The sequence below is a fragment of the Anser brachyrhynchus genome, assembly GCF_964034855.1.
Source record: "Anser brachyrhynchus genome assembly, chromosome: 17".
Taxonomy (NCBI): Eukaryota; Metazoa; Chordata; class Aves; order Anseriformes; family Anatidae; genus Anser; species Anser brachyrhynchus.
In genome coordinates this window covers 12,936,168-12,962,347 of record NC_137710.1, presented here as the reverse complement: position 1 = coordinate 12,962,347, position 26,180 = coordinate 12,936,168, and the positions used below count along the sequence as shown (strand labels likewise).

Here is a 26,180-nt window from a genome sequence, read left to right as displayed (position 1 = left end):
TATCTCAGTAAAAATCTGATCTAATTTCTCTTCTGCTGCTGAACCGTGTGGCTACGCACAGGCCTAATGATTCCAGTTTTGCTGCTATGTAGAGTACTGTTTATCAATCAGGTAGCACGTGTGGGGTGCTAGAGCATGTTCTCTGTTTCTGTCTGACAAGAGTGAGTCATAGCCCCTGGGTCTTTTCTCCATAAACTGAGGATATCTGAAAATTAAAACATTAATTTTTAAATGAGCCTGATCTTGAGAGGCTACCCATCCTGGTAGATCTGTGTTTCCATTTCTGATCATGCCTGCTGACTTTCATTTGGCATCATTAGATACACATGATAAAAAACACGTTTACAGCTCAGAGGTCTACATATGACTTTTTTCTTTGTCCGTTATGCTCTTAACTGGCCTGCTTGTCTGTCTGATGGCTGACCAGTTATTCTCTATTCAAAAGAGGGATGGAAGAAGGAAAAATCTGGTGCCCAATCCTGAAAAATGCTATCTGCTCAGCTCTGAGGAAGTCCCTTGGATGCTAAAAAGGCGATATGGTGGTTACAAGAACAAAGAATTCCCATGGCACACTTTTCAATTGTCTGCTTTTGAAGAAGTCAGTTCATTAGCTGTACCAGGAATTATTATTCAGAACTAGATGATCGTCCCTTCCATCTCAAACCATTCTATGATGCTGTGACTTATTAAAAGTGATTAATAGGGTAAAAATTGATAGGGTAAAATTTAAGTTCAGAATTCTGAGTATGTATTAGTGGACTTTGTATGCCTTAAATGTGTAGATGCTTTTGAAAATTTGATCCTGTCAATACAACCTCTCTGATCCTCTGTCTTGCTTCTCTAGAATGTGAAGTTCTTCTAGAAGTAGAAGCCACTACTAGATATATTTTCATGGTGTCCAGGAATACCAGACTTGATTTTTTTTTTCAGAGTTCTTGAATGCCTGTCATGTTGCTATACAGCAGTCTTTTGAACTGACCTTTTACCAGATCTCTGGGGTATGCAGCTTGGGCACCAAGTCCATGCAGAGCAAACCTGTTCTTGGATGCCCTTAATCTCTGAAGCAGTTGTACAGGCCTTCCACTGGAGCTAAATTGGCAGGGCTTTTGGGGCCAGCTCCAAAAGGAGACAAAAGCAACTCTGTCATGTAACAGTGGAATACCCTTAGGTAGTGCTGCGAGATAGCAGGTAGAGGACGTCTTTGTGCTGTGCTAATGCTGGGAAGTTAGCGCAGGAGTTAGGCATATAGCTCCTGAGAGCTTCTGGAAAGCAAGAGGAGTGAGTTTGCTTTCCTTTTTTTTTTTTTTTTTTTTTTTTGTCAGAGTTTAAGTTGATTCTCTCTTCTACTTTATCCCCCTCCTTCCCCCTCTGCTGCCTAAGCCTGCTTTTGATTTGGTTTTATTGGCTAGTGAAAGGAATCATTTACTAGTCAAGGGCCAAGCAGTGACAAAGGAATGCAGGTAAATTAGTTTCAGTTCCTATTTCTCCCCGTCTTTCTCCTTTGGAATTTGAGCTGTAGAAAATAAAGTCTTTTCACCCATTTCCCCCCCCACCCCGGCCCCAAGCCTTCTTCTAAAAGGATTTCCCCCTCCCCTGTAAACCTCTTTCAAGAACTTCTTTTTTGTGTCTAAGAAAACCCCATTAAAGTACCTAAAATGTCAAGGTGTATGACACATTCAATGAAATCCAAATGAAATGCATTAAAAAAAAAAAAAAGCTTTTTGCATGCACCTTAAAAATGCAGAAATTAACTGCAAGTGCCATAAAGCTTATTTTAATGAATAACTACGTACATACTAGGAAGTTTTACATGCACATATATCATGCTTCAAATGCTAAAATGTAGTTAAAGTTTAAACATTTTGCTGAAGAAAATATGCAAAAGAACTTGCAGAGAATCAACACGGAGAAAACCTGTGTGTTCAGTCTTTCATCACTCAGTATTATTGAATTATTAAGCACTAAACTAATAGTAGCAGTCAAACTGTCCATTCCCTTTTTCTTTCTTTTTTTTTTTTTTTTTTTTTTTTGCCTTTTTCCATTCTTTCTTTTGGAAAACTTTCTGCTTTCTCTTAGACTAAATGCTTCAAATGTACCCGAGTGTTTCTGAACTGTACTCTTACGCAAATATCATTAGAGACTCGGGGCCTTCTTTTGTGAATTGCATTGGTGCCCTTTCTATTTAGTGTAATCCAAAATGCTAGTGATGTTAAATAGTACAAGGTGTTGCGTAGTATACGTGACAGAAAATTCTCTGTTTTTCTTTGATAGCTATTCCTGTTATTTCCGTATTTTTATCATAGAAACAATAACAATTTATCTTTTTTTAACCACGCAAAGACGTTGCTTATTCAGACTTTGTCATCTTTATAATTAGATGCATTTTGTGTTTTTGCATGTACAACGCAAACCTGCAGTACTGAAGAACTCAGTTATGCCTAGATAACAGGAAGGTTTTGGACAGCAGCTGGAGGAAGCCAGGAAATGTAAGTGAAGGTTGATATTCCCAAGTTACTTCACACAGTTGTAAGTCAGTTTTGTGGGAAGAAGCACAATGATGAGAGAGGTACGAACACAGCGTTAGTCCTAAGATTGTACTTCCTGGCTTTTGTTGGTTTGTATCATAACCTTAATAAAAAGATCTTCAGTTCCTCAAAGAGGGGGATTTTTCCAGAATGTTGTAACACATACAAACATTTTTTATACATACAACCAGAACATTTGCAATTGGGAAAATGAATCTGAACTTGAGAATAATTTCTTAGAAAAATCTCCTGTCAGCTCTCTTTAAGGAAAGCTGCTTTGTAATTTCCCACCAGTATTTAAATGACTGGTAGCAATCAAAGAATTTCTTCTCCCAACAGCCCAGTGTCTTTCACTCAAATGCACGGTAAAGGTCTTTTTTACAAATGATCTCCAGGGTTCAGCATTTTAGTCCTTTTGCTCTATTTAGAGCCCCTGGGGTCAGTTTCTTGTCTCACAGCAGATTTAGGGAGTAGGGAAACTTGCTCGAAAGCTGAGCGGTCGGATGGTCTGAGTGAGGGAATTTGGTAAGAATAAGATCTGTTGTCTCCTTACCAGAGCAATGATTTGGTTAGAGCCAGATGCTGTTGTAATAAATTGGAAGAAGTGTGCAAGAAATTGAGATTTTAGTTGTGCAAGAACTGAAGGGACAGGGTACTTGTTCCTTGCTTAGTATGGAAGAATAATTTGGATAGCATTCTCAAGACGGTTAATGTTTGTGTATATGTGTACTTACATGATTGTCAAATTGTAGGGGCTTTTATCTGACATACTCGGTCCTTTCTACTTCATGATTTTGTCAACAGAATTTGAAACGCTGTGACGTGCACACATTTGTAACTTTACTTGCAAGACAGACATCCATTGATTATATATTAAACCTTGTTTAAAGTCCTACAGACTACTGAAAAAGTGTTACTGTAAGTGTAAATTGATGTTTTGCACTGACTTGTCCTCTGTAGCATGATGTACAATATTTGTATTTCCCATTCTGAGACATTATTATTATGCAGATACATTTTACACAGCATTTTGTTGAAATATGAAACAAACTTAAGAATATCACTTATTTAATGTGTTTGTTTGTGGTTTTTTTTTTTAAAATTTTAAGTATGTTCTAGAGGAAAAAAACTTCTAGAATTATCAAAATCACAGGAAATATCCTACATTGTGACTGAACCTAGTATTCTCTTTACCGTTGACAATAAATGTCTGTGTGCTGGTGGTTTAAAGAAAAAAAATTACGTAGTCTTACTTCCTGCTGAAGTGAACTTGTACTATATATTTCCACAGGGAAAAAAGAAATGGTTTGGGATGGGAGAGTTCACACAATACTAAGAAAAGCCCTGAAGGCAATAACATTGAAATTATATAATGATAATAAGTGTGGAATATATTGGGCCAAATTTGTAATTTGTTATACATCTTAAATTATTGAAACATTATAATGAAATGTTTCTGTATCTGTAGCAATTTTTGTCAAAAAACCAAAAGGATCAAAAGTATCTTAATGTCTCAAAATATCATGATTAGTTTTGTCTTGCATCCACAGAGATATTTTCCATAGTGAATAGTGTGTCTTAATGAAGCAATAAATTAGATCCATAATCTACCATGCTTTGGATAGTTTTATTACACAAAAAGTAACTATTTTTCACCACTTTGAAACCAAACAAAAATAATTAATTTAATAATAAAGATAATTCGATCAGTATATAACTACCAGCTTTCTAAAAATCATACTGAGCAAAAACAATTAGACACAAATATGACAGACTTTTCTGTAATGCGGTGAACTCTTTACCCGCTTGAGTCTATTGATACCACTAAAGGAGAGAGTTTAAAAAATTGTGGGAAGCCTACGATGATGATGGTTAAACTATCAGGAAAAAAAATAATCAGTTTGTTCACGAAGACTTTAAACAAGTCTACGCAGTTCTCTGTGCACTCGCACACCTGCGAAATTCAGACCTATAGGAGGTAAGTCCTTCTGAAGTAGCCAAAGTCAGACCCTGACTAAAGGGGAAAAGTGGAAGAGTTTTTTTTTTGAAACTGTTTGAAATAACTAAGCAGTTATTCTCTACCCTCTTCCCAGTCCGGCTGTGAGCAGCAAAGATCCTGAGTGTTTGAAAATTTCCCTTCCCTTCTGTCTGGAGAGCTGCAAAAGAAAGGCAAGGTAAGGAGGGCAAGGCTGAGGAGGCAGCGCTGCCTCCTCCGGCCTCCAGGGGGCACTGTGACACCACGAACTCCCGCCAAACCTGGGACTGGTTCAAGGGCTCGTTTCAACAACAACAACAAAAAATCGAACTTTGAAATCCTTTTTGTCTTCAGATGTTCCAAACCCGTATTCCAGCAAAGGAAATGAAAAAGGGAAACTAAACGAGCTTTCCCCCTCCCGCCTCTCTCTGGTTTCTATTTGTAATACTTTATTTCTACAACAAGCACAAACCACTAGAAAGGCAAAAAAACAAAATATGATTTTTTCCTTTTTCTTTTCAGTGTAAACTCTGTAAAAACGATAAAAAAAAATTCTGGTCTATATTAGATGGCCTGTTTCTTGTTTCTTCTTATTCCTCTTTTTTCTTTTTGTTATGCTCACTGAGCTGTTTGCATTTTAATTTTGGAGAAGGAGGGAAAAGAGGAAATAATCTTTTGTAGAAATACACAGTAATTACCAGTTGGACGAAAGTGGAGGCAGCAATTGATGGCATAAAATGGTTATGTTTTATGTCAAAATACTTCCAAACAGGGCAGAAAATTATACTGGAGTTAGTAGTAAGAAGCTGCATAGATGAGAAATTATATCTTTCTAAGGAAGAAAAGTGTGTGTAACGTTCTAAAGAAAAATTAAATTCAATATATGATAAAGATTTAATTTTTGGTCTCCATCAAACATCATAGTAGATGCTGAATACAAATAATAAGTAAAATAAAAGAACTATAGTTGATGGATACATTTAATTAGGGTTTATTTACCATGGGCTGTATAAACACTTTTGTTTCTATAAGGGGAAGGGTTTGTATCTGCAAGTTCTGCCTTGAACATTTCAAGTTAAAAACAAATGTTTTAAGAAAAGAAACTAACATAAAACAGCCCAGTGTTGGCTTTTGTGTCTTTGTAAATGTCTGTGGCTGTTTCTTCTTGTCTGAGGGAAAGAGCCATTCATTAAATTAAAAGTGAACCAGTTAAACTGGACCTTTCATTGAAGAAAGTCTCCCAGTGATCCGTGCTTTATTTGGTGGATTGTCTTACAACACAAATAAACCAAGCTTTTTTTTTTAATTATTTTTTTTTTATCTTGGGATCTAAAAATACTAGAAAGAAAGGAAATACAAGCAGGGCAGAAAATACTAGGAAATAATCTCCTATTAAACAGACCCTCTGCCTCCATATATCTCAAATTGTGAAAGCACACAAGAGAAATGGACTCATATTCCTTTCTCAGGTTAAAAGCAAGTGACAGAGGAAATCGAATTCAAAAGTACCATCAATGTTTGCAGTGTTCAAAAATAGATAGAAATAAATATACACTAAAAATCCATGGTTACTGTCTGCTGGCAGCTAATTACTAAGTGCAGATGATATTGGTCCCTTTGAAAAAGAGTTGAAACCAGAGAATCCTGTGTGCATGAGGATACTTAAAAATGCATGGATATTTAGGGCAGGTTCAAAATTATTATTATTTTTTTTACAGACAAACAAAATATTTCAGCATTTATTTAAATATCTTATTTCTGATATAAAACAAATTCACGTTCTTTCTTTTCAAATATTTTGAAGAGCTTCACAAACATTGTGTGATAGACGGCAGCAAAGCAACCAGTGTACTTTGTAAGAACAGTTACAGTAAAAGAAGCAAAACAGTTTGAAAAATATTTTTTAATCTTTTTATCTCCTGCAGTTACAGTCTTGGTGTTTTTATTTATATTTTTATTTCTGTGAGACATTACATGGAGTATTTCCAAGATTAAACTCTTTTTTATCATTGTGTACTTAATGAAAAATAAGCAGAGTAGTGTACTCTGACGTGCAGGACTAAGGGTCAGAGTAAAATGGAGGCTTACACACTGAAACTGTAAGAATGTGTAGTGTTGAATTTTGGAAGGCTGCTAGTGGCTTGGGATAATTTATATTTTTGAACAGTGAGACTCATGCTGTAAAGGATTCCAAAGATGCCCTGAATTGTCTCTTGATGATCATGCTGATGGGTACTAATTGCTTCTGCATGTCTTATACAGGCACATACACTCATGTATACGTACGTTCACAATTTTTATCTTCTGTGGGCTCTAAAAATAGTCTAGCCTTTTATCTTTGCCTGTCATTAATGTCCATACATAAATATAGCATATCCCATAAAATCTCTTTTGTGCCCGCAATGAGCCTCTAATTAATACTGCATATAATTCCATAACATTTATTATTAATAAGTATTAATATAATTTTAAAAATCTAGAACCATTCTCAAGATTATGACTCTGACCTAACATGTCTGGGATGAAAAAGTGCACAGAGAGGATAGCTGCATTTCTTATTCTCTTGGCATAACAATCAAACAAAATTAAATGAAATCAAACAAATCAACACTAGGACATTTTAATAACCATATCACTTTCCTGTGCATATGATTCTTTTTAGTGATACAGACATGCTTGCACTGATAGTGCAAAAACAAACAAAAACCTCTACTCATAAAATCTACTATTGTTTGTAATGGTTCCAAGTTTAAAGAAGAAGATTTGGTATGTATTCATCTGCGCTTGTGATAGAAAGTATGTGCAGGTTTAAACCCTTGTAGTTGCATGGACCGTTCTTCTAGGCAATGCAAAGGGAAACTGACCGGGACAGAAGGGGCTGTCAGACAGCTAAGTGAGAGAGAGTGCAGTGGGCCTAAGAACAGTGGAAGTCTATCTGAGTGAGAAGTTAGTGATAAAAGCTCACAGGGAGAAGTGGGGAAGAGAGAAAACCTCTGTTCGCTGGGGTATTCTCTGTCCTCATCTTCCCAGAAATCTACTGAAAGTTTGTGTGATGTTTAATGCTGGAAACAATAGTGGGAATTTTCTTGTATCAATAGGTCTTCTCAGAATGGAAGGAGTATGGAGCTCAGCAGATTTCTGCTCAGGACTGTCCAGCCACTGTGGGAGTCATTGCTTTCATCCCTGAGAAGAAGGTACTGCAGCAACTCCGTATAGACCAGGATCATGTAGAGTACCAATCGCTTCTCAAGTGCAGCTACTTCTAAGGTAAAGCCTGGGAGTTAACACTGCACTGGAAGAATACAGAGCAGTTCAAAGTCTTATTTCTTAATCCTTTAAATTTTATGGGACTTGCAATGATTTTATGCTGTTTAATGCAATGAAGTGGGAAAAGATAATCTCTTCTAATAATCAGTTTGTAAAATCAGCTCATGCTGGTGACTTTTGAAAATTCTGGTCTAGTAGAAGTTAGAAGCTAAACTGCTCTTAGCCAGACCTGATTCAGAATAGTTTGGTTTTGTCTTAGACCGAACCAAAGTACCTTTCTGACTGCCATCCTGTCTTAGCAGAGCAGATTTTCTGAAGACTTCAATTCTCACCTAGGTAAGTAAAGTAAGGATTCAATGTATTTTCTCCATCCAGGATTCATCAGAGGGGTTTAGCTCATTCAGAAAATCTATTTTGTAATCCCACAGCCTAAATATAAGCTAAGCCTTTCTGAAAATCTGGCCTTTTGTGCAAAATGGAGCGGAATGCAAACTTGTGACAAAAACCAAGGTTACATGCAAGGGCCATTAAGTCCTGGGTTGCAAAGTGCCTTTCAACAAAGTGGTGACCACTTAAGACTTGTAGCTGAGAGCTAGAACAGGTAAGTGTGGGCTACCGTATATGTGATTTGCCCAGAAGTTTTGTTTATAAGTAGAAAGGAACTCTGTGCTTTGCCTGTTTTGCCCAGGATTTCCTGACATTCAGCAGTCTTGCCGGAATGCTACTTTTGCTGTGGTTGCTGAATGTCCATTGGCACCACAAACACAGCTGCTGTGTTGTAATGCGGGATAGGATGTACCGCACTGTGTGATCTAAACAGACGGAGTAAGCCTGACGCGTTCTCAGTACCCTAAGCTGAGTGCGCATGCTTGTAATCGATTGTGGAACACATTCAGATTCGTTGCAGTCACCGCATGTAAGTGCATATTGCTGTCTAGGAGCCCTTTCTATCCACCAGACAGTGCTGTGAACAGCTTACCGTGTTAGGAAGCGAAAATTTCCAAATGCTTTGTACACTTGAACTTCAGACAGTTTCCTCATACTAATTAAAGGTGGTGAGTGGGAGTGCACCAGTGCTCTTCTGGCATATGACTGGTTTCTAGCTGATACAGATTAGAAGGGTTTGGTGTAGCTTAATAATAGTTGTGCTTCGAAGAAATGTTTGGTTTATACAGTTAAAAAGGAAAAAATGTTTTGTGTTGTAAAGGCCTAAAGGGCATAATCTGTACTATCTGATCCATTTGCGTTACAAGCTACTACACTGAAGCACAAAACAGCCACTTGATTTCTTAAGCACTTGAAGAGGAAGAGAGGCAGGGGGCTCAAGGGTGGAGAAGAGGGGAGCAAACAAACCTTGGCCAAAGCTTTCACAACAGAAGTTTCATTGTTTTAATTTAGAAAAAGTCATATGTGTAAAAGTTGCATTTTTCCAGTGTTTCCATTAGCACATATAAATTGCAGTTGTTAGAAATCTTGCTATGGATAGGAATGCATTTTCTGTAAGCTCTCAGAGAACAGTGCAGGAAGCAAAATAAGAAACAAAAACCTTTTTCCTGTGGTTTTTTTTTTTCTTTGCAAAGACAAGAGTCACCTAAAAATGAGGGGATTAACTATTATGAATCAATAGGAGGCACTTTTGAAAGAGGAAGCATTGCCATCCAGATTTGAGGGAAATGAAGCGTTTATTGGAACAAAAATACCCTCTTTGTTCAAATGTTACTTCATTGAATTGTGTATTCCCTTCTGAAGAGCACAGAAAGCAATTGAAGAAAATGTTTTATGCCACTCTTCCTTTCTTTTACCACTCATGCCTTTTTCTTTGTCTTCCTGTTTCACCTTGTTTTCTGTGTGTCCATCGTTCTCATTAAATTACTAATCAATGCTTTTCTAATTAATGCCAGTTTAATTTAATGTTTAATGAAGCTGTGTCTGTGTGGGGTGTTTGATTTCTTTTTGTGATTCTGGCCTAACCATTGAGATTAGCAGCATCTGTACAAAGCTGCAAAGTCCCTTGGGGCACTGAGCAACAGTTCAAACTCGTTTTCGTTTTACAAAATGAAAGTAACTGGCATGTAGGATTAGTAGAAAGTATCCTCTTCATAAAGTGACTGGGACTGTTTACCTTGCAGCTTTCTGAATCAGTTGGAATTTGTTCATTTTCTTGTAAACGATTAAAGGTGGTGGAGTTAGGTCCAACATTACTGTAATGTAGCTGCGAATTGAGCTGGAAAAACAGCTTGCAAACAAAACGATGTGATAAAGCTGGCAAATTTTGTCTGTAAATATTCCATAAGCATTTTTACAAGTATACATGTCATTGGAAAATATTTTAAAAATGTTGCGTATAAACATATTTTGGCTTGTGGGTTGCTTACAAACAGTTTTCTGAGATGGTTTTTCCTTGACTACTCACAAATTTTTATGCTATTGGTCTTCTAGATCATGTGGTTTCATTTCTCTTTGTTGATTACATGTCTCACAATGCCACAAGAGCCTTATCAGCAAGGCTACGTGTACACTGACAGAATAGACACTTATACAGAGGTGGAGGGGCACAACACTTCATAACATTTTCTTTACCTACAAACAAAATTTTTCTAGCGCGTGTTTGCAGAGGATTGACCTAAAGGGTAGTAATTACTGCTGAACTGACTTTGTGGTTTGTTCATCTCTGGGGATCGAGATATACCAGTGTTCCTGGAGAAGCACTGCTGATCTGAGTGGTCCTATGAACTGTTCAGCCTGTTTTTCAGAAACTCTGGGAAGTGCAATCCAAGGACATACTCAGTGAAGCCTTGGAGCCCTCGTGTCTGTAGGCCTCAAGACAGCAGTGTTCTACAAAATGTCCCCAAACAGCATGAAGCAGCAGGCTACGGTGTATTTCCTGAGACTAGCAGGAGGGGAGTGCAGGAGTGGGGATTGACAAGACAGTGTTTGAATGTCAACATTGAACCAATCGTTCGGCATTACCAGATCTGTTCCGAGAATTAGGGTTGTGGTGAATAGATGTCTAAACAACCTAGTAACTTCCTCTGCAGAGAACATCCAAGCAGTCCTATGATTGCTTAAAAAAAAAAAAAAAGCAAAAGGTGTTGGTGTTGTCTCATAAACATGCACTTAGTGCTAGAGACATAGTGTTTGTTATTTCCAATCAAATGATTCCTTTACTGAGGATTTGTAGTGTTGTTGTTTTGTTTTTTTTCCAGTGGGATTGGAAAGACATGTTGCTTTCAGATGTGTGATGGATTCTGTCCATCATAATCTAGCTCTTACTGACTCTGTGGCTCCTCCTGTCATGGTAATTAAGTTCATCCTCTGCTGGCACCAGCACTGCATCATTTAGATGAAGGTGGACCATTATTAAGGAGCATCATCGTATTTTTCCTAAGAGACTCTGCATTGAAGCAGAAAGTATTTAGGACACATCTTAGCTTATTTTGAGATTTGTATTAATTTCAGTAGGAAGATTTGCAACATGGTTATGTCTGTTTACACGGTAACATGCAGAAGGAGGATATAAATCAGAGTATTTAAGGGAAACTGAGAAAATGTACGTACTTTGAGACCTGTATATGCTTCTTATATAGCCCTCGCCCACAGCTTCATACAACCGCTCTTTACATTTGGAGCTAGTGGTTTCTTAAATGCTGAGAGCCCACAATTGAGCCCAGATTTCCAAAAGTGCTTGGCACCCAGCAGTTCTCACTGAGACATTTTTATGGCCAGATAATCAAAATTGCTCAGCATGGAAGAAGCTAGGGAAGTTAGAAAAGCTAGCCACTTACTTTAATTCCCAAATAGAGTCTGGGTTCCTCAGAAAAGCTGGTTCATTTATTACAGATCCAGTCACTGTGTGCCTATCCTGTAAGTACATTTTTCTCTTATGGACATAGAGTCTATAATATATATCCTTCAAAAACTTTCCCACTTGTTCTTCCATATAAATTGTAATTACATTAGTTTCATTGAATTTGGAAAGCTGTTGGTACTGTACGAAAGAATCAAAGTTCAAATGAAAATCAGATCCGGTAATTATAGGATTTTCTGCAAGCATTTTTCTTTTCAGGCTTGACTTGGAAATGAAATAAAGACAAGAGACACCCGTTTCCAGGTTAGGAAGCAAACAAAACCAAATTGTAAAGGGTGAGGGTTGCTTAGATGAACTGCTTCTTATAAAGCAGTTTGACAGCTGGAAAGAAAAACATTGAGGTAACTTGTAAAGTGAATAAGCTTTTAGCTGTTACTTTTGCAATTTCCCACTTAGCGTTGCCTGTCCTACTGAGCAGAGGGACTTGGTAGTACATAATATGCCAATAATAATAGTCAGCATTTACTTTGTACTATGAAGACATTAGCTAACTAGCCCAACACCCCTGCAAGGTGAGGAAATAGTATGATTGCCACCTTGCCTCTGGCACAGCAAACACACTAGCAGAGGTTAAAGTCAGGGTTTGCCAAGAAAGTTGCTGGTTGCGTTATTCTTCCCTCATTTCTTCTAGCAGCTGCAGAACCACCTCTTAGTGTCCCAAGGTGCATGCTTCCTCTGTGCTGTTCCAAGGGTCTGATCCTTATCAATGAGCCCAGGAGAGGTGGATTGCTTGTAAACTTATGCCTGAAAGGATTTTACTTAGCTAATAGCAAGAAACACTGTGGCTAGCTTTAGGGAAGAGATGCATAAGAAGTGGCTTGCATGGTGTGGGTTGATGAATTTAAAAGGAGCTTGTGTTTTAATTGCTTTGGTACTTTTGAAAATGTATGCATAAGTCTTTTCTTCAAACAAAAGGAGCTTAAGCTTTTTTAGACAAAGAGGTCTCTGACTCTGACTTGAGGCGTTATGATACTAACTGGTTGCAAGTTCATTCTGTTGTTGGATCAGCTTCCTTGAACACTCTTGTTAGGGAACCTTTGCCAGAAATTGTATTTGAGGCTGGCTTAACACGGTGGTAAATGAACTCTTTCATCTGCTTTCTTCCAGCAGCAAGTGCTAGTTTAGATGTAACGTGCTGAAAAGGAAGAAACAAATGCAATGTCGGTATGCTTTTTTTAAAATGGTAATCCTAATAGAGGTTGCCACTACAATATGTTAAAGTATTTTATCTATTGTCATAAATAAATACATAAAGCATAAAATACATAAGCAGTTTGAGAATTTTTTAATGATATTTAATATGTTTTTTCATAATGTGGGGTATTTGTGATTTATTTTTTCCAAGGCAGACCTTTTAAATCTAAGTCTTCTCTACTTGCCCTCTTTCCTCCTTGGTTTGGATTTTTTGCTTTGAGTGTATCTCAAAATCTAGAATTAGTTGTACAGACACTTTGATTGCGTAGTGCTTCTTCCTCCCACTACAACTTAATTTCTATGATTGGGGATATTATGCTGCGTAGTATTGCAAGCAAGTTCTTGTGAATGCTGATGTAAGCAATGGTTTGCAACGGATTCTCTTAATTTTTCATCTCTAGTGATCAAGAGAAGACGAGATTTGGAGACAGCAAGGACAGAAGATAAGTCTTTAGGAAGGACAGGTTTCCTGTGCTTCAGGGAAGTCAGTTGAATATGAAAAACAACTTTTTTTTTTTTTTTAAACATCTCTATGAATTTCGTTTTCCTCTTAGGAGTGTTTTCCTTCCAAACAAAAAATTTTGCTGATTGTCTTGCCCTTCCTTTCTTTGTTTGTTCTTCCCCATTAAGTTGTTCTACCTGATTAAATGGACTTTTTTGTTGTTACTTTTTGGTAAAAGATGAGGCTTGAAATTGGTCCAGTTGATAGTAAAGGAGCATTGAAGGCCCCGGATGTGATTAGCACAGGGTAAGGAGGTTCAGAAAACCAGTAGTCATGTCAGCGTAACTTCTGTTAGAATCTGATGCTCTAGATAGCAAGCACATTCGTACTTTCCAAGTCTCTATCCTCTATCTCTGGGGTGGGGAAGAAGGTTCAGAAAATATTGTTTATTTGACAGGTAAACAAACTTGTGACCAAATGCACGGATGACCAGCAATTGCTATCATTAAAGGATCTCAGACAGTGGCTACTTCCTTGGGGGGCCATTAAAAATCCATTGGCAGTCGCATGTGGCTTAAATTTACAGCTTGAGCTCTTGCTCTTGCATTCTGCCTCCTTTTGCCCTTGTAATTTCCAATGGAGAATTATTTGTCAATTCCTTAACTGAGAAGTTTAATACCCCTGGTGGGGTAGAGTACAGACAACAATTCCTGGGAGAAACCAGGATGGTAATTTCTACCATCCTTTTATCAGAATGGTAGAAAAACAGATGGTACTGCCATCTACTTCAGCGTTTTTATTTCCAGCCCCCCTTGCATTGTTGTCCCCTTGTTTTCTTTCTTCTCCTACCAGTGGTTAAGTGAGAAGGAGAAGACAAAGTTAGGTAACAAGGTTACTGCTGAGGCTCCAAACTCAGATCTCTCAGTTTATAACTTCCATCTGATTCCAGATATGAATCTGGAATGATTTGATTACCCTGCAGTGTATGCAGACCAAAGAAAATTGAGTCCACATGAGCTACTGTCATCTCTACTGACTTGACAAGAAAAGGTGATGTTAGATTTGCATCTGTCTTAGTGTTATCAAATCTTCCAGTATTTGGGGTGTGTTGCATTCTGGGATTTCATTAAAATCTTATTGTTAACTAAAGAGTCAAATTTCTAGTCTTCCTGGTTGTAGAGAATATCCTGAAAATGTGCTCCCTAAATGTGATAATGGATGGGAAAACAGAAGGCAAATTAAAATAGCTCCCACTTCTTTCTTTTCAGAATTCAAAGTTACTTGCTGCTTTTTGTTTGTTTGTCTTTTTGGCTTTAGGATCCTGTGACTGACTTTCAAATTCCTGGAACTGTGAATTTCTGCATTGGTTTTCCAAGTACGCCCATCTAAATCAGGACTGAATGGGAGGGAGGGAGCTCTTAAGTCTCTGGCTGCTTAAACTTCTGTAAAGAATCATGCTGGGAAGCTGCTGGAAGAGAAATGGTGATAGGAAATGCTGCACTTACTCTCAAACGTTCAGTCTGGGAGCAGAATTTGTACTATGGAGAGTGGAGATACTACATGGCATTTGCAGCAGTGTATGTAAATATGGGTGTTGAAACCGGGACAAGCCATGTCTGTAAGATGCCATCAATACAAACACTCGCTTTCTGTGGGGCATGGCTACAAATGCCTTGGATTCAATAATTCATTGAGAGAATGTATTTGCTTTACAACCCCTCATGCAGAACTCTCTGTCATGCTGTTTGCAAGCCCAGAAACAGCCATTATAAAATGAATCCTTTCTACTGTTGAACAAACATACCAAAACCTTCTGATATTTCACTCACCATGTAACATCACAGGCCATGCTGCTCCAGGAGAGCCTGCTTAAGCCTTTTGTTTCAGCAAAATGCACACCTGCCAAAAATAGCATGAAGGCTTACCAGCCAATATGTCTTCAAACAGTGCTCCTACCCTCCCACATCCCAACCAAAGAATGTTTGTGTGTTGCTGCCAATTTCTGCCAACGGTTACAAGCAGTGGGGAATGCAGGAACTGCCACTAAGTTTCTGGAAGAACAAGGCTTGACATATTTTGGCCAAAGAGAAATCCGTAATCCTTAAGGAACAAAGATTCTGTTTTCATGGAAATCAGTCTAATGGGAAGGGAAAGGCAGGGAGATGTAATTCTAATTCAATGGGATGTATACGAAGTAAGCCAAAACAGTTTCTTAGCAGAAAGCAGTTCTGTGATTTTAGTGCCATTAGATATACCTGGAGTGTTGCCAGCTGCTTCAGTGGAGTTGCTGTGGATTTACCCTCGTGAGACTGACATCAGAGTCTGGCTCACAGGAGTAGCTCATCTGACTTCACCCACTGGTAACTAAGGTTACTATCTACCTCGCTGAGGGCAGCTCTAGATGGTGACGTTAGGGTATTTCCAACCACAGTCTTTTACAAATTTTCTTTTTTGAGGGCAAACAGCGTCTGCTTCAAAAGTATTTAATGACCTTTCAAAAGGGAACCGTCCATAGGCAAGGCAACACTGTGCTACAGTGCAAGCCACCAGCCTACTGGAAAGAATGCATCTATTGATGAGTGCAGAATAGTTTCTTGTTCTATGACACTGACATTCCTTCATCACTCAAATAAGATGCTCTGGGTAGAGCTACCAAGCAGTGCAATTTCTGATTTCTCATTGATCCTTCAAGGTACACATTGCGGAGTACATCTTGAACTAGAGTTTTTTCTTTAAGAATAGTCTTCCTACTGCAGCTGGTATACTCGGTAAATGAACTTAAGGACAAGGACGTCCAGAATTTAACGTGCTCAGTGAGGCAATGATATGGTTGTTTTATTTTGTCCTCTTAATTTCTCACACAACTACATAATCTTTAGTGGAAACCCCAGAATGGATTTATTATTTGATCAATCAGTGATTCAGTTCCTTATCAGCTATGATTTGTTATTAATGGAGCCATAACAAGGCTGTGCTGATTTGTACCATGAATCCAACTCTTTGATGAAGTCAAGAGCTGAAGAATAATAAGAATTCTCTGTGGGTGTGTTGAATTAAATACTGTGCATGGGGTCTGTTTTAAAAATTTAATACAAATTAAATGTGTTTATTTTTATTATTTTTGTGCCCCTAACCTTCCTTGTGATATCTTTTAAGTAGAAGGTCTGGGAATTTCCCTTCTTACCCTACCTCTACATGTTCAGTAACTCTGGGATTTATATTATATGGCTAATACTGGGCTGGAAAATACATCCGCTAGGTTTACATCTTTTTTTCTAAATGGAACAAAATGTCACTTTAGGTTTTCTTTGAACCAACAAAGAGAAATTCAGTTTCAGAACAGGCAAATTCAGTAACAAAGTTCAGGCCCCTTGGTTGTTGTGTTTCTGGGCTTCAGAGTGGTTTTACGTGGGTCTAGATTTGAAGTTCTGGCTGGATCTCTGGCTGCAAGCAACCCTGAAGTATCTGTAGGCTTAGTGTCAGCCAGTAGCTGACAGCATTTACTGATGATCTGAACTGAGGCCTGAATTAAAAGCGTGACAATGGATCAGGGGTGTGAAACACTGTGAGAAATACAAAGGCAAATCACTGGAAATAGAACCCCCACTCATTCCCAGATAGGCTTTAGGTTTCTGTCATTCCTCTCTGTTTCTCTCTGTTCCTTGAGTAGACTGCTTCATTCCAAATCACAGCATCGCTCTTTATTTTGCACATCACAAATGGTAAGATGGAATTTGTTACCTTTTGCCATGAATTTAAAGAGACTGCATTAGTCATGTGTGGTGGAATCATCTGCAAGTCCTACAGATACTTCAGAAGAACAGGCAGTGAACTCTGCTTATGTTTCACCTGTTCAGTCTAATAACAGATTTTTTTTTTTCCCCTTTGGCCTCCTTGTTTTAAGTTTTCATAGACTTGTAGCCATTTTGAGATGTTAATTTATTTGGGAATACATAAATAATGACAGCACTGATGGGACAAACATTAGTAACGTCCCTGTTGCAACATAAGGTCAATTTATACGGGACCTTGTAATAACTAACCTTAATTTGAGAAATGTAAAATTTTATATTTAGGTACAGATATGCTGACTAGATAGGAAGGGCATAAATGTCCTTTAAATTTAATGCTAATCTATGCAGCATTAGAATTGAAATATATTCACGTCCAGAGCTTCATACCCAAGTACTATTATTTTTCATGGTTCCATATATTTAAAAGTTTAGTTCCTGTAGAAAGTCAGTTTTTTTCTCACAGGGATGTTTAGTAATCCTTTCCCTTTCAAAATGTCACTGATTGGCCTGAGTTGCCAGCCGTACGACCTTCCCAGTTGTCCGTATGCAGTTCGCTACATTTTGCAGGTGGGCACTTCTGTATAGTGTATGCAATTTACAAGGACTTGGTGCCAGTTCTCTTTTTGGTTTCTTGTTTGCTCTGTATTCTTTTTGTCGGCTGGCAATGGAACACATGATAATGCTGCTTCAAGTCATCCATCTTACATTGTTATAAGAGACTGCGAGTTGGAAAAAAGTCAGAACATCACTGGAGCATACCGAGAACCCTAGTAGAATTTTGGTCCTTTTCTGCTTAGAAGAAGAAGTCAATCTTTGAATATCATAAACATTTATTTTTTTGATTTTAAAAAAGGTTTTTTCAAAAAATCTTGTTTAGAAACCATATGTTCATGTTGGAAATGTAATTTGATTGTCTTATTACGTCCTCATAAGAAGCCTGGTAGAATAGGATCTATTTTCTTGTGCTTCTGACTTGCTTAAACTCTGCTGTTAACCGTCTTTTATATCAATATTTGTTTGAAACTCACTTTTTTTTAATTATATATGGTTGATCTGATCCACTGTAGCTGTTCTAAGTCAGTAAGGAAAGCAAAAGTGCTTAACAAGACTTCAAGTGAAGAAATATTGTGTAGGCATAAATGCTTATTTCATGCTGCCATCCTTACCGGCTGCTATTCTCAGCTGTGAATTTATGAGCCTTGAAGCATTGTTTGAAACGGATGATTTTTCAAATGTGTAATATCAGTTATACTTACTTTCATAATTTAATATTCTGGTCTCCCCACTAAAAATAAACAAACAAACCCTCCTCAAGAGAACCAAACACGAGTCCTTCAATAAAACATCTTCTAAAGCCAAAACAATTCTTTGAACTTGAAACTTGAGTGTTCTAATCTGGATTTTACAGGGAGAATGAAACCCTCAGATCAAGGGAGGTTATAATCTAATTTTAAAGTTCAGAGTGCACAAATTTAAGTAACATCAATTCTGCTTAGGAGATCAAGTAGATTTGAATTGTTCTGTAATTTTAATCTTTAGTAGGTATTATAAACACAAGGATGCAATTTTAAAAAGTCTTGGAAGTAATAGTAATGGAGACAACATTTAGAGGAGATCCTATGAAACTGCATTTGAAAACTTGAACCCAAGGGTCTGATACAAAACAGATAATCAGGAGTCAGTGTAGAACTATGCACAAGATAAATGCAGCTGAGCTTTGCGTTGGTAAACTGGGTGGCAGGAGAGATGTTTGTGGTACAGAATTCCTGTTATTGAATGAGAGGATTCTATGTTAGGTATCATCTACAGAGGTTATTTACATTTAGTAGGAGTCCGCAGCATGCCACGTTTGGAGAACTCTTAAGCCAGTATAGTTCTTAAAATGCTTTTTTTAACTCAATTGCAAGTAGTTTGACTTGGCTTTGATGATCATTGGCTCCACTGCCCACACGAAGGGGATGGGAAATGAAGTAGATGCTCAGCTGGTTGTTCTCCTTAGAAAAGAGACTCTGGTGTTGGTATAAGCAGTAAAACAGTTGGCCTTCCCTTCCCCCTGCATCACGGCCACTTTTCCTTTGCAAAGCTTTTATATAGAGCACAAGGACCTATAAATAACAAGGGAGCCTATAAATAAATACAGCTGTGAGCCGACAAAGGCTTCTGACAAATGATGTTTATTGAATTTCTCACGTGTGGTCCAGTTTGAATCCAATGATGGGGTTTGCTAAGTTTTCAAAAGTGTATTTTGTGCCAAGGCTAGGATTCCCCTCTGTTGGGCAGAATAGGGAGCTTTCTGGATAGCTGAGTAAGAGAGAGGAATAGGGAGAGAGACGATTTTTTTTCAGTGAAGCTGAGCTTATGATATTAACTTTGGACTAACCAATCCAGGATCTAGTGCCTGTTGTTTACACAAGAGGTTTTATGAGAGAAAGCGATCATATCACTGCAAAGTGCTGGCTGAAACGTGAACACCCCCTCCCCCTAGTAATTAATCCTGAAATCATTGTCCTATAAATGCAGTCATTCATATCTAGATTTAAGTGTATGTTATTGTAGCACTCAAAATTAGTGATCAGTGATGTAGGTATGGCCTGTTGTGGTGGGGGTTGTATGGATGAGAAAATAGAAAGCCTCTGTCCCAAAGAGTTTGGAGTCTTCCACTTGAGCCGAAGTTCCAGGTCTGCTGGGTGCATAAAGTTGGTTGGATCTGACCCATAGCCACCATGGGAGCTCTATTCAGGTAAATTGACAAAGCATTAATTACTTCAAAGGAGAGCTAATGAGGCAATAAACCACAAGGGTGAAACTCAAATGGTTTATAGTACCATTAGTAGGCTGAAATGGAATTATAATTAGAGCAGGGCAAACGATTCATAGTCCACAATTTATCCAATGGATTTAGTGCTTGTTTCTGTTCATGAATTATGCACAAGTAGACATATTTTAGGAATGTATTCATTGTTTGAAATTGCTCAGCAACCACTTTATATGGAGACGTTTCTGCCTATAGGGTGATCCTTGCACAGGTTGCTTCTGTTTCTCTCTGCTTATTTGCTTGGGGACTGTGTGCATATATTTGTGTTCTACAGTGTGTCACTGAAATACTATGGTGCTTCTACTTCCTGAAATGTTATTTAAAAAAAAAAAACACAAGTAATTGTTCTTGGATATGCAGCAATTGCCTAAACTTGTTAGAGAAACCTTTCTTGATCTTTAGGGTTTTTTTGCTATTGTTTTGCTTAAGGAGCAGTCCCTTTGCAAATTGCCGTGCAGGAGAGAAGTAATCTCAGCAATATTTGCTCAAGCATCCATCTAAAAAATTATAAAACTTCTATGTCCGAAGAAGAGTGTGATTCAGAAATGATGAAACAGGTACGGGAGAGCTTTATTCCATTGTTCAGATCCTGACTTGAGTTAGGTGCAGAATAATTCACACAAGCTTTTCAGAATAAGTCTTATCTCAAGGTTTAAGGTGTTTAGGGTGAGCTCCTAAAATTCTTCAGATTGGATCTCTTCCAATTTGCATTAGATACTTGTATTACACAAGGGATATTCCTATGTTGTGAGATATTTTTCCTGTATCTGCTATGATGAATTTGGAATTACTTACACAGGGGAATGATGTTGATGAGAGGGGATGTAATGTTTGGAGGTGGCAGTGTTCACGCACTGATGCTCCTTGTCCCTGGATGATGTTTGTGTGTTTATCTTGCTGCTTGTAGACTAGTGTGTAGCAGGCCTGATGACATCCAGCTCCTTTTCAGGCAAAAAATATAGGTAGTACTTCCTAGTCCCTAAACTATCCATTAAGATGTACTGATGTGTCAGCTTTTCAGTCAAAATGTCTTGGGGCCACTTCGTTTTTCCATTTACAGTCCTGTTCTCTTCTATGCAGGCCTGTTCAGAAGAGTCAGAGGTAAGCCACAAACCTGTATCTTCTTCTGAAGTTGCTGTGTACGCTTGTCTTTTAATCAGGCATTTACTTCTGTGCATCTCAGGTGACTGACAAGCTGAGGTTGTTGGGGTGGAGGTGCTTTGTGCTGCCCAGTGGTCGCCTGGCTCCACATTTGCCTTCCTGAATAAATCATGCATTCTCCTTTTTGTATGACATGTTTAGTTCCATGATTTAAGAGCTTTAACATATAGCTCTTGTTTGTTCTTGCTTTTGTTAATAACTAATCATGAATTATCCATGAATGGGCTAATTAGGCATTAACCGTATATTATATACCAACCGAAGGATCAGATCTTTCACAGACATCTATGTAGGTAGTAACTACTTGAAATATCCCTGGGCTAGGAATGTCTGCGTGTATTAGGGAAGATCTTGCAAATTCTGGCCTGCAGGGTAGTCACAACATAGCTCAAAAATCAAAACAAGTCTTACATGGAATGAATGCCTTATAGGGAAAAAAGTCAGGATCCCAAATGATGCAAGTGGTGAAATATGGATCAAAAATGTGGTGACATATCCTTTTAGAAGGGGCAAGATTATTGGAAATTATTTTTGTTTTCAGTGTAAAATTTTGAATGGAACTCAGGTAGAAAGAAGTAATTAACAGAAAGACTGCCCATATGCTAGAAGATTTTGTAGATTCTGATAAAAAAGATTTTATCAAAAAAAAGAGGCAGAGAAATACTTCAGAACAGCTTATAATATTGTGGGTAACGGAATGCTCTTCTGCCATGGTAGTTTAAGATTTCTGTGTGCATCAAACACGTGCCTGAATGCAGTAGAGTAATGAGGAAAACCATCAGTGTAGAAGTGAAGTGAATAGAAACTCAAGAAAAGGGTACCAGAGGTGGCTTATGTGGAGTTTGACGCAGATACCCATGTTGCAAATACCACAGAACCAGGATTAAGTTATGTCTAGGTGGAATGTCATGTTGGTGTTGTCAGTGAGATGAGCAGTAGTTCATCGATGTTCTTCTGTGTGCCAATCTAATTCTGGTTCTGATGCCTGACCCCAGGGAACCTCATACGCTTCTGTCTGCCTTCTGTTGCCTCTCTCAGGAAGTCAGTGGCATCTCTTCAGCCTGCCTTCATGAAACATTTTCTTGGGTAGCTGATACTGATGGGTCTCAATGACATTACAAAACCCAGTGTCTTGGTCCAGTAGCACTTTCGAGTTTCAAAGCTTTCTACCTGTCTAGCTGCACACCAAAAGCATGACTTGGTCTTTCCCCACTTCAGACATTTTGTATCATGTTTTGTGTGTGACCCAGCAGAACCCAGTTCCAGCTCTGAGTCAGTGTACAGTAAAATAACAAAGTTGTCATTTAGATGTTTGAATTAAAAAGATTGTGGAGTCTGTTTCTACCAAATGACTTTTTTTCCCCCATCAAATATTAATAAAGCTTGGCTGTTTTTTTTTTTTTTTGCAGAAGAAAAATATCAAGAGGCATAAATCTATATTAAAGACTAAGTGCCTACCAAATGGAACTTTGTGCACATTTGCTGTGGTTTCTCGCTTTCTTTTTACTCAAGTGTTACAGAGGAAAGCCAGCAAAAACCACAGAGCAACTATTTTCTCTCTTCCATCTCTTAGCTCTTAAATTTTAGTTTGAATGCTGCTGTTTTCTATAGCATGCATTTCTGGATGCCTGACTTAAGTACAGATGCCATGATGCATGATGAAAGCCAAAGGGTTAATCTTCTAGGGACTTGAGACTAATGGCCCAGTAATGTTCACCCAAGAGGGAATTGTGGCTGTTTTGGAGCTCAATCTTAGTCACTTTATAATCATCTGGAAATTCCCACTACAACTTTGGGGGCAGTAGGAGTAGCCCTTAATAAGGGACAGCAATGCTTAATGTTCATGTGCTGTGTCTTGGATCAAAACCTTGTACCTACCTCCCCTCTTTCTGCTACTGCAGTAATCAGCTGTAGTTTTGCTTGATGTGCCTGCCGCAGTCAGATTTTCAGCACAGCTCTGCATACGTGTGCCTTTCGGTTCCTTTCTATCTCCGAAATCAGGGTTGAAAATGTCAGTGCAAGTTGTAGGCACTGATGTCCAGCAACACCATCAACAGCAATGCTTAATGGCTTGTGTGCTGCTCTGTTTGTGCTGCGGTCATACAGCCTCTGGCACCAGGACCCACTTCTTATTGAGATTTACTTTCTTGTCTTCCAGTGTTCATGTGGCTTAATTTCTTGGTTTCAAGAGCTTTAAACACTACAGCTTGTGTGCCCTGATGCTGGCATTGCTGGAAACACTTCAGTGAGCAATCCATAGCTACGTTACATCTCTGCAGAGATGTTTCAGCTGTTAGTGATGAAACCCTTACAGCCTTAGCTTCTGAAACCTCCTGTTGCAGGTCTGTATGTAGCAGAAATTCAGAAGAGGCTTGTAGCTCTTTCAGCATAATCTTAATTTTTTCCCTGAAGCTGTTATTTGCAGCTCTCCCTTCTCTGTCCTGTTTATTATATATGCATGAGAGTGCGTCTTACTGTTGTGAGCATTATGTTTGTGATACCTGAGTGTTGCTGTATATATATGGAGATTTACATATATAGAGATGCAAATATGTATACGTATGCATTCTGACAAGTCATGGGAGGTATAACTATGCTTCTGAGCTTGGTTTGTGAGCAACACGTAAGCATGCACCTGGAAGAGTCTGCAGAGGTCTGTATGTGTCACATAGGTGAACGTGCCTGTTGGATTAATCGCTCTGATGTTTGTTGCTGTAAGAATTCTGACTTAAATCCAAATTCTCTTGTGCAAGTGCTTTGGATTTTGGGTCTCCACCCCTTGCTAATGTGGTCTACCAATCTTTCTTTTATTGAAAGAAAGAAAAAGAAAGATGGAAGGCAAGAGAGAGAGCGGTGTAAAGGTCAGCTAGCATTGCAGCCTGACGTGGAGATTTATAACCCTCCAAACTCTCCCTCTCTCTGGCAGCATGTCTTTACAGACTCACATTATCTCTATTAATACCAGCCACAAGGTCATTACTCAGGCACTGAGTCTTCCTCCAGCATAAATATTTATACAAGGCTGACCTGCGGCTGCTGCATTTGCCTTTTATTTGATTTCTGCCGCCTTTTGTGTCTGTCAGCTAACGTCTTTAGCTGCTCTGTCTGGGACAGTGGGAGCTGAGAGAGGAGCCAGGGAGGGGTTAAGAAGGGAGTGAAAGAGAAGAGAGGGAAAGAGAGGAGGGGGATGGATAGGAAGTTGATATTTTGTGTGATCCCAGTGGATGGAGACACGATAAACTCTATTTCACACCAGGTGAAATTTTTGAAGAAGTCTGCCTGAATCCCGTTGCAAAATACAGAAAAAAAAAAAAGGTGGAAATATCCTCTTATCTGCTCAAGAAGATAGGAGTTCAAGAATCCTTTGTGTAGAGAGTCTTGGTTTTGCTGGAGGTTAGTGGGATTGTAGAAGCCCATTTCAGGGAATAAGAGGTTATAGCTTGCACATAGACTTGTGTGGGTGAATATGGAAGTGTGCTGTCTCTATATGCTGCCTGTTCTATCGGGTATGACTTCGTGGATGTACATCTACACTCCCCTCGACACTTACGCTAATACCACCAGCCACAGATGCAGATAACCTCTAGTGGGTGAAAGGGAGCTGAGTGCTCTGTTTCTGAGGGGATATGTGTTCTAAGGAGCAGCCTCAGTATCTGTCCTGTGGGCTTGTGCTCTTCCCTCAGCAGAGTTTTATCTCATCATGGTGGGTCTGTATTAGGAGTTGGGGAACAGGGATGGGAAATTGAGAGAATTGCAGCGCATGCATAAGTAACTTTGTTTTGCTTTCAAGTGTGATACAAGTGCAGAAGCTGAAGTGAGAAATAGTGAGTTTAACCATGCGCATAATGACACAACCTGCCTTAATTCTACCAGCACTTGATACTTAACGGCACTTTTAAGTGCTAACATGTCCCTGTTCCTCCTGAGCTGAAGGTGTTCAGTACTGTGGTAGTGGAGATGCACATAATTAAAACCAAGGAATTTTACTGTAGCAGTGTGTTAGCACTGCCGTAGAATTTATTATGTAGAGTTACTTTAAGCCTGGTAATTTTACCTAATTAATTGTGCTTTTTTTTTTTCTGTTTCCCTAGATATTGGATACTGCTAAAGGTCACAGACTTTGCTAGGTGGTCTGTAGTTTGGACCTAGGATAGCAAAGGCTACAATCCATTGATATTTTTTGTTGTTGAAGAAATACTGTTCAGTGTTTGCACAGAATTTCCCCAACACCCTTTCAGTTCTTGGTCAAAATAGGTAAAATTAGGCTAACTTAATCACAGCCTTTCAGATACATTTCTGTACTGTCTGAAAGATTTCTTAATTTCATTCTTTTCTCCTCCTTTTGAGGGTTTGAGGAACATAAATTCTGCCAACCATCAGGATGCAAATCCTGCTCAGTGCTACTGTGATGATTGGAGAGGTTTGCTGCAGAGAGAGGGTGAGGGCACTTAAGCTAACATGTTGTCTTCTGTCATTACTGTAAGCAAGGATTTTTGAACTTGAATCCCAGACAAACATCCCTTTGTGTGGTCTTGGTCTTCCAGCCTGACTGAATTGACTGAACTAATTGCTTAGTTTTATTTCTGAGACACTTTTGGGTTTTATTGTGTGCAGCTGCCTACCCCTCCTTCCTGAATACACAGATCTTCGCTTCAAGTCTTTGAACTGTCTTGTCAGTGATGTGGAAGTGGCTTATTACAAGAATCGCTTCCTTCCCTTATCCCACCTGAGGATATTTTTCCTTCATACTATTGATTCCAAAATATTCCAGTTGCTGTCTGACTTACTACTGTCACTAATGTTTAGTTTCTGTAGCTAGGCTAATACTGGTGGGGAAAAAGGGTGTGGGACTATTTCTGGCATCTTTGTGCCGAGGTCTGAAGGTGAACAAGGGTATGAAACCTCATGCTCGTGCCTCTCCTTCCTGACCTGCCTGAGAAGCAGTGGGGAAGGGAAGGGGCTGAATGGTCCTCTCTTCCTCATGCCTATGCTCCTGGCACTGACAGGAGATGGGACAGAGGTGGATGGAGCAGAGCTGAGAATGCAGGTAGCAAAGCTAAGATTTTCCTGAGAAAGTAATAGCCATAAATAGTTACTGAATTGTTTTCTTTATGGCCAAACTACCTTTTTGTGACAGAA

General features: G+C 38.7%; 1 protein-coding gene across 1 annotated transcript in view; it reads left to right on the top strand.

Moving 5' to 3' along the window:
• The window catches only part of LOC308179440 (uncharacterized protein), a 186,278-nt gene that overhangs the window by 7,999 nt on the left and 152,099 nt on the right, over positions 1 to 26,180 (top strand). The window contains exons 2-4 of the mRNA XM_080559608.1: positions 2,418 to 2,486; positions 4,619 to 4,699; positions 7,599 to 7,767. The gene's annotated coding sequence lies outside the window, so the exon portion shown is untranslated. The remainder of the gene's footprint in view (positions 1 to 2,417; positions 2,487 to 4,618; positions 4,700 to 7,598; positions 7,768 to 26,180) is intronic.